Genomic DNA, 8,579 nt, shown 5'->3' with positions numbered 1-8,579 from the left:
TTTTTGGTGGCAGGTTATTTGATGTTGAAATACACAGATATCTGTAAAATATATATTTTTTATTTAATGTGTTGATTTTAATTATATGCACATGGTTTATATTCCAAAACTAATTGCTTAGGTGTCATTATATCGTCTTCCGTAAGTCTATGGCATCAGAGATACGTGATTTTGTCTATTATCTGTTAATTTGATTTTCAGAGGACAGTAAATCTTAGTTCAGCTTTGTTCTCTGCACTTCCTTCGTTATTTTCCTGAGGAGGTATTTTGGTGTCGTTTAGAAGAAATTGTTTCTCCTCAAGTATTTCAGTTGTTTTGTGTTGAGTCTTTTTTTTTTTCCTTTTTTTGTGGTAGTGGTGTATAGTGGAGATTTTTGTTTTCCTCTTTTTCCATTTGTGTTTTCGTCTCTGATTATTTCTTTCTCATTGCACGATAAAATTGTGTCACTACAGGTTAGGAGAAAAGGAGTCTGTTCATCTATCTGTAATATTTGACCTAAAGATATTTTTTTTTGTTATTCCCAGAGATTATGTTGTTGCTGTTACTCTTCATAACTTTTGTTACTTTTATTTTTACTTAGTTTTCCAACTTCTAAGGTGTGTTTTGCTCTTACTAATAATATAACAAGTAGGCCTTCTACTCTGCATCTTCAATCTTATGCATTTCTTTCAACATCTTTCATTAGGTATAGTTCTGGTATTGCTCTGTGGCCTTTGGAGTTCATTAAGACTTACAAGTCCATTTTGACATCCCAATTTTGACAGATCACATTCCTTATATCTGCTTTGATCCCTTTGTAGTACTGAGACAGAGGTAACTATGCCATAGATCTACAACATATCCGGTGTCTTTCATTGGCCCATGTATTGAGGCACAAATGTATAGTCAGTGGTTTTTCTGACAATTTCAGACTGTGTTTTTAGATTGAAAAGTTCAGTATATACAGCTATGATTTTTCTTCCCTTTTATCATGTGCGATAAATATTCATGATATATTCTGGAGAAGCTTGTATCATTACTGAATATGAGGTGAAATTTAGGTCACTTCCATCTTTACATAGACAGAGATATATAAGTTTTCTCTTCACATTCTCCTGGATTATCTTCAATGACATAGAAATGCGGTTGGATTTTATAAAATTCTCCAGTCTACTTTTTTTTGTCTGTTCATTTTGCTTTAAAGAAAGGTTTGTCTTTAGAGAACTGCAAAATGAATGGTCCATAATGTTTGGAGTGTAATAATTGCTACTGTTGATGTTATTGTTGCTGTGTTCCAGATTATATATTTGAGTATAAAAGACATTTTCTTCAATTAAATTCTCACTATGATTTTTCTTCCCTTTTATCATGTGCGATAAATATTCATGATATATTCTGGAGAAGCTTGTATCATTACTGAATATGAGGTGAAATTTAGGTCACTTCCATCTTTACATAGACAGAGATATATAAGTTTTCTCTTCACATTCTCCTGGATTATCTTCAATGACATAGAAATGCGGTTGGATTTTATAAAATTCTCCAGTCTACTTTTTTTTGTCTGTTCATTTTGCTTTAAAGAAAGGTTTGTCTTTAGAGAACTGCAAAATGAATGGTCCATAATGTTTGGAGTGTAATAATTGCTACTGTTGATGTTATTGTTGCTGTGTTCCAGATTATATATTTGAGTATAAAAGACATTTTCTTCAATTAAATTCTCACTAAATGTTAATTCGTCTTGTACTTTTAGTTGTAGGTTTTGACTGGGTGTTATTTTTTTTTAACCATTGTGATATTTCATCATGAGGTATAATTATATGTGCTTGTCATTTTAGATGTGAAAATGAAATCAATTGCCAGAAAATTGGTATTATATCAATATTATATTACACATTCTTAAGGTTGAATTAGTCAAACTAGAATTATTCCTATGAATTATACCTCTCCTTTAAAATTTGCATTCCAATGTTAGGAACAATTATTTCCATTATCTTCATCTTCAATAGCACTTGAATTATTATAAGGAAAATAGCCACATTTATCAAGTAAAATGTGATCTTAAATATAATGCATCCTATCCCTCAGTTTTTGCTACTAAAAGTTAGTAATATATTTTATCATGTTATATAACGTGACCTCCAAGTACAGCCATAGTTATTTATAATTTTATTAAAGAAACCAATGTAAAATTGCAGTAAAATTTAACACACATAAAACACTGAAGCTAAAAACAAAAACAAAAAAAAAACTAAACACAAACACTATATCTGGCATGGTTCCTGGATTTGTTTGCTCAGTAACTTTTGCTTAAAAGTTATTGAATGAAAGCTGTAGCACAGGTTAAAAAAAGGTCATCATCCATAAATGAGTTTATCACTTAAAAACTATCAAGATCTGATTCATCATCTGATTCTTCAAATAAGTGCCACCATCCCTTTTGATTAAACTTTTCTTTGCTTGCAACTTTAGATATAGTGAGGTTATATATATGTATATATATATATATATATATATATATATATATATATATATATATATATAATGATATATATACATATATGTATACGTGTATATATATATATATATATATATATATATATATATGTATATATGTATATAGATGTATATATATATATATATATATATATATATATATATATAAATACGCACACACACATACATACATACATACATACATACATACATGCATATATATATATATATATATATATATATATGTATATATATCGTTTGTAAAAAATCTTCTGATTCTTTTAATGTGCTGGTTCCCTGGTATTAAATTGATATTAATTAATATCATATTTTTATCCTATTATGTTTGTAAAAAAACATACATCTGAAAGAAGAAGCACACTCTAATATGTGGAGCAGTATATATTAAAAATGGGAAAGGCCGGTTTATGGGATTATCTCAGGTTTCCTATCCATAGAGGGCTTAGCTTCATGGCATATTGTCAGATCCCTGCTGGCCCATATTCTTAAGAGGTCATGGGCCAGCAAGCTTTTGAGATCTGACGATACACCATAAAGTTAAACCCTTTATGGACAGGAAACCTAAGATAATCCCATAAACCGGCCTTCCCCATTTTTGATATATACTAGACTACCCATAACCTGTTGGGTCACTGAGAATGTCTGAGTTTCCCAGCAACGGCGTTTTGTTTTGTGTTTTTGTTTTCTTTTCCAGGTTATTTTGCACGTTTTCAACAAATGTGACATTGAAATCACACGTAAGCAGCTCCTTTCCCCAGAAAAAGGAATGTTTGGCTGCTATATCTTGCACGCCCAGTAGTTATCTTGCACACCCTGTAGTTGAATGCACTCGAAAAATCCCATGGAAAACAATTATTTCACATTGAGGTTACAAATAGGTCTTTTATGAAATATTTATGCCAAAACAATTTTTGTGTTGGTATTCACTTGAAAATAATTTTAAAAAACATTAAAATATTGTCTGTTTAAAGAAAGCTAAAATATAAATATTTATTGTACAAACAATTCACATTTTTGAAATCACATTCACTTAAAAATATTTCTAAACTAGAAAAGCACTCGGAGAGTGCAGACCTCCGCCAAGCAGTTCATTTCCACTCATATACACACATGCTGAAAATCGCCAAATTTCCCAAACCAACGCTGGCAAAAACATAACCTCCTTGGCAGGGGTAAAAAAAAAAATAACACAGCCATATGATTTTTTAAAAAAACCCTCTGAAAACAGGAATCATCTGAAGCAGTTATAATATATCAATAACAACAGCAAGCTAGTTTCACCATACAACTAAAACGAAACAACAATTACCTAAAACTTGAGTGATACACACACAACATCATGGTCGGAAAAGTAACAGTCAGTTACGGTGACTTGTGGACGCCGATCCTGGTTCACATGAACATGATCTAGCAGGCTTCCACAGTTGGTGGTGGGTTTTTGGACTAGTTGGTCAAACCCAAACTGGTTGATAGTTGTCAAGAACTCATGGTTAGGGTCATCGAGGAAATCCACTTTGAAATCACCAAGGACGATGGTCAGATGATTCTTCAGCTAATATCTTATAAGATGATGCAGGCTGGTGAGGAAAGGAGCAACTGGTACGGAAGGAGATCTGTAAATGGTGATGATATTGATTTTTGTTGACGAGATGGTCACCCCAACAGCGGTGTACTCTAAGCCACTGGCATTCAAATGTATATCCGTAGGGGCAATCTCCTGCTTGGCAACAGTCATCACCCCACCTCCATGCCCCATTGTAGCAGGCCTGTCTGCTCTAGTGATTATTTGACTGCAGTAGGATGGATGCTACTTGTTGATTCTGCTTCAAGAACGTTTCCACGAAACAAAACATCAACATTTTGAAGAGTGTTGTCTGCTTTCAAGTCTTGTCCATGTTCAAAGTAGGACCTGATATTGAGCAGTCTGATCTGCAGTCTTCTACGGGTAACTGTGGGAGCAGCAGAAGGCGAAGTTTCAAACAACATTTGCTGCTGAAGCCTGTCCATTTCACGAACAACAGATGGAATAATACAGATTGCAGTGGTATCAAATCCAAGCAAGAAGAAGCCACTCAAGTGTTGGACATGACTCAAGGCAACATACGCCTGACTAGGCATGAAGGAACCTTTTCCTTGCAAGGTAACAACAATCTTAACGATGGTCTTATCCTGGACTTTATGTATGATGCAACCCCAGGCCAGTGAGAGAGGAAATTGCGAACGCTCTGCCGCCACAGATCGTCTACCCCTCCCGGTATAGAACTGAACATCCAGTCATTTGATGGGAACAAACCAGTAATCTAGGTCAGAGTTCCCACAGATGTCTTGGAGCCAATGAAAGATGTAGTAGAGGAGGTTGGCTCCAACCATAGACACCTCATCTATAAGTGGAGAGTATTTAGCTTCTCACAGCCTGCCTATTGGTACTGAGTACTAGTCTTGGGTCCAATGCTAAATCCAAGAGCTGAATGCAACGTCATCCCCTCAATGCCAAATGCTGCTGTCCCTGCGAAAGCAGTCAGCAGAACAGGAAGTTCGTTAGGACTGAAATGTCCAGAGAGTAGTTTTAGCAGCTTCATAGTTTCATAGTGAACCAGCTCGATAACATGGCCCTTCCCAACTCCTCCTAGCCTACTGAGAAAAACTTTGTACTGCGGCATGGGTTGGTCATGTTTCAAAGCAATGGTCACATCTTTACACCACTTTCGATGAAACATTATGACAACTTCCATCTACTTTTTGTTCAGCAACCGCATCATGGCTCTGTACTGCTTAGGATTCATTAGGACCTTACTAAACTCTGCAGTAAAATGAGCATGAAACTCTGAGCGATTACCTGACACCTCTGGAGCTAGATCGACATTTCTTAATTGATCTTCCTGTGGAAGCTACCTTTCCTGTACAGCACCTTCGTCTTCTTCTTCCACATGTTGGAACTCCACATTTGGAGGCCACAGCATCCCAGACATCTTCAGGAGGTTCCATCCTTTTCAAATCCTCACAGGCTCTGTCCAGTTCATCAGTGTTAACACTGTAGTACTGGCCAAAGTAGTACTGTTTGTCAGGTGTTGTCTCAAGATAGTCAATGAGCTTTTGTCGTATGTCAGGCCCCATCGATGTTCTGCTCTCCAACTGAAGTGAGAGATGCTGATACAGCATGAAAGAAGCAGTTACCATCTGCAGGGATCTGCTTTATCTTCAAGTTGTGCCTCTTACCAGATGTTCCACCATGCGGTAACTGTTTCCAGTTGGCATGAATGACAGAGGAGCAGAGGATTCTGGTTAATCAACTTCCATCTCCCCTGGACAGGCTTTGGCCATTACTTCCTACAGCTCTGGATCATCATCTTCCCACTTATTTTCCCAGTCTGTGCAAATGACGATGTCCTTATACAAAAGGTTGCTCTGCTTCGACCAATTGAGTGCCTCCATCACCATTCTAGGCTGAATGTATTCGTGCATATGATGCCCTTTGTAGCAGAGATTTCTCTTCAGTTTCAGAGCTACCGCTTGTGCTGTGTCAGGAAGCCTTGGCAACGATGATACCACAGGTTGTAGCTTTGATGGCACATTTACTGCACTACCATGGATGGCTTTTTGTCCTCCTTTTGGCAGAACCACAACCTTCATAAATGGGATCCTCTGACTGATCAGTCTCAGTTCTAGAGGCCTTGGATCAGATAGTGCTGGTGATATTACATCCAGGCCCAAACCATTGATCCATGATTGAATTGGAACTTTTCCATGATTCATTGACAAATGGCAGGTGTTGCAAACCCATGATTTGTCATATGTTAATATTCCACTGCTTGCTTTAAGAATGACGTCAATTGTTCTGTTTGTGGGATATTTCTCAGCCTTCATCTCCAGAACTGATGATCGGTAATGCAGTTGGTGACAGGAGCAGCAAGGATAGATTGGTCCTTCCTCTATCTTAGACATGAAGACTGCATCACTTTCTATCACAGCCAATTCATTCATCTTTGCTCTACGACCTTGCATCCTGTTTTTCTCTAAGATTCAAGTATGTGAAATTGTGAATAAAGTGCAACAGTTTCTACTACCATAGCAAATGGTTCTGTGTGTTACTGAGAAATTTATTGAGCGAAACAAAGCTTCTTTTAAGCAAATAACTCTAGACTTCTTTTTTCAAAAGAAATCTACTACTCCATCTACAAGTGCTGGTGCTGGTGTATCAGTCATCGTGCCTGCAAGTGATGGTGTGTGTGAGTCTAGTGCAAGTGAAAGTGTTTCAGAAAATTATTAATTTCAGGGCCTTGTGCCTATAATAGGAAAGATTATTCTTAGACACAACTGGAGCTGTGTTAGTAGTTCACTATCAGTTGTTTTCAACTACTAGTCAGTTCAGTATGAACAGTTTTCAATATAAGCTACTTTTAAAAGATGTATCTGTCTACTTACCAAACTAAACCTACCTACCTACCTACTTTACATCTCTCTGTGGTCATTATAGTATCAGTCTTCCCTCATGGGCCCAGCATCAGTTGCTGCTACCATTGCCTCCTCCTCTGCTGCTGTTTTTAGCAACACTTGAATATGTTAGTGTCATTTAATTTCTGAACTGTTTCGCTGCCATTTGTTTATGTAGTTTGATATCTTTATCCATCAGTTTCTAGTAAGATAGATATGTGAATAAAATTATGCATTTCTATCTGTGATTCGCTTTATAAATGGAATAAAAACATGCCTTTTTTAAAGCAAATTGAGACAGGTGATGAGAAATGGATTATCTACGGAAATGTTCAGAGAAGCAATCCTGGAGTAAGCGACATGAGCCGCCCTTAGCCACCCCAAAAGCGAATCTTCTCCCTAAAAAAGTCTTGCTTTATGTCTGGTGGGATTGCAAAGGAATTCTGTACTATGAGCTTCTCCCAAGTAACCAGACAATTAATTCTGAGAAATATTGCACACAGCTGGATGAGTTTAAAGCAGCAATTCAAGAGAAACGTCCAGAATTGGCCAACAGGAAGTGTGTTGTTTTCCAACATGATAATGCAAGACCGCACGTTTCTTTGGGAACCAGACAAAAATTGCTGCAGCTCAGCTGGGATGTGTTACCCCACCCTCCATATTCATCAGATATTGTTCCTTCGGATTTCCACTTATTCAGGTCTCTGCAGAATAGTCTTAATGGTAAAACTTTCAATTCCTTGGATGACGTAAAAGGATACCTTGATGAATTATTTGCCATGAAACCACCTCAATTCCAGGAAGAGGGTATTTTCAAGTTAAAGGAAAGATGGAGACGCATTGTGCAACAAAATGGTTCAGATTTGGTTGATTAAAAATGTAATGGCAAGTATTTATTGACCTTTTTCTGTCCTTTAAAAATCAGTACAAACTTTCCGGACAACCCAATATATATACAAAAGATTAGGATTTAAATGAACCAGAAATCATGAAGGTACATATGCTGTTGATTATTGAATGTTTTTAAATGTTGTGGTTCATGTATTTAACTAATGAAAATGGGTTTTTTCTAATGATGTAATGTCTCTATTAATCAATTAAAAATTCATTGGAAACGGCTGTAGTGAATTGAAACATTATCCATCTGTTGTTATTCATACATGCATACATATTGTGTGTGTGTGTGTGTGTATGTGTGTATGTATATATATGTATACACACACGCACGCACACACGCACGCACACACACACACACACACACACACACACACACACACTTCTCTCTGTTCTTTCGCCTAATCTGCTAATACTTTTATACTTTTTCTCATTCTAGATAATGAGTCTGCTTTCCATTGTCTATTTTTTAGTGCTTAACATTTTCTGCAGCTGAGCTTTGTTCTTTCTCCATACAATCATAGTTCATTACAGCAAATACTATAACTATGTTAAAATTTTACACTGCAAGTAATATGTTTGTTTTGACATTGATTCTTATATTATATACTCTTTTATTTGTTGTTCTCATTAGAGAGTCATGAGGAAAGAGTACTACTCATGATTTCATGAAGGTTAGCCCCATTCCAGTAAGGTTCCATGTAAACTGCTCTAGGATGACAAACCTAAAGGAAAGACATGAGCAGGGAGAACATTTCTAG

The sequence above is a fragment of the Octopus bimaculoides genome, chromosome 3 (genome assembly GCF_046866305.1).
Source record: "Octopus bimaculoides isolate indiv1 chromosome 3, ASM4686630v1, whole genome shotgun sequence".
NCBI lineage: Eukaryota > Metazoa > Mollusca > Cephalopoda > Octopoda > Octopodidae > Octopus > Octopus bimaculoides.
This window is presented reverse-complemented; position numbering follows the sequence as displayed.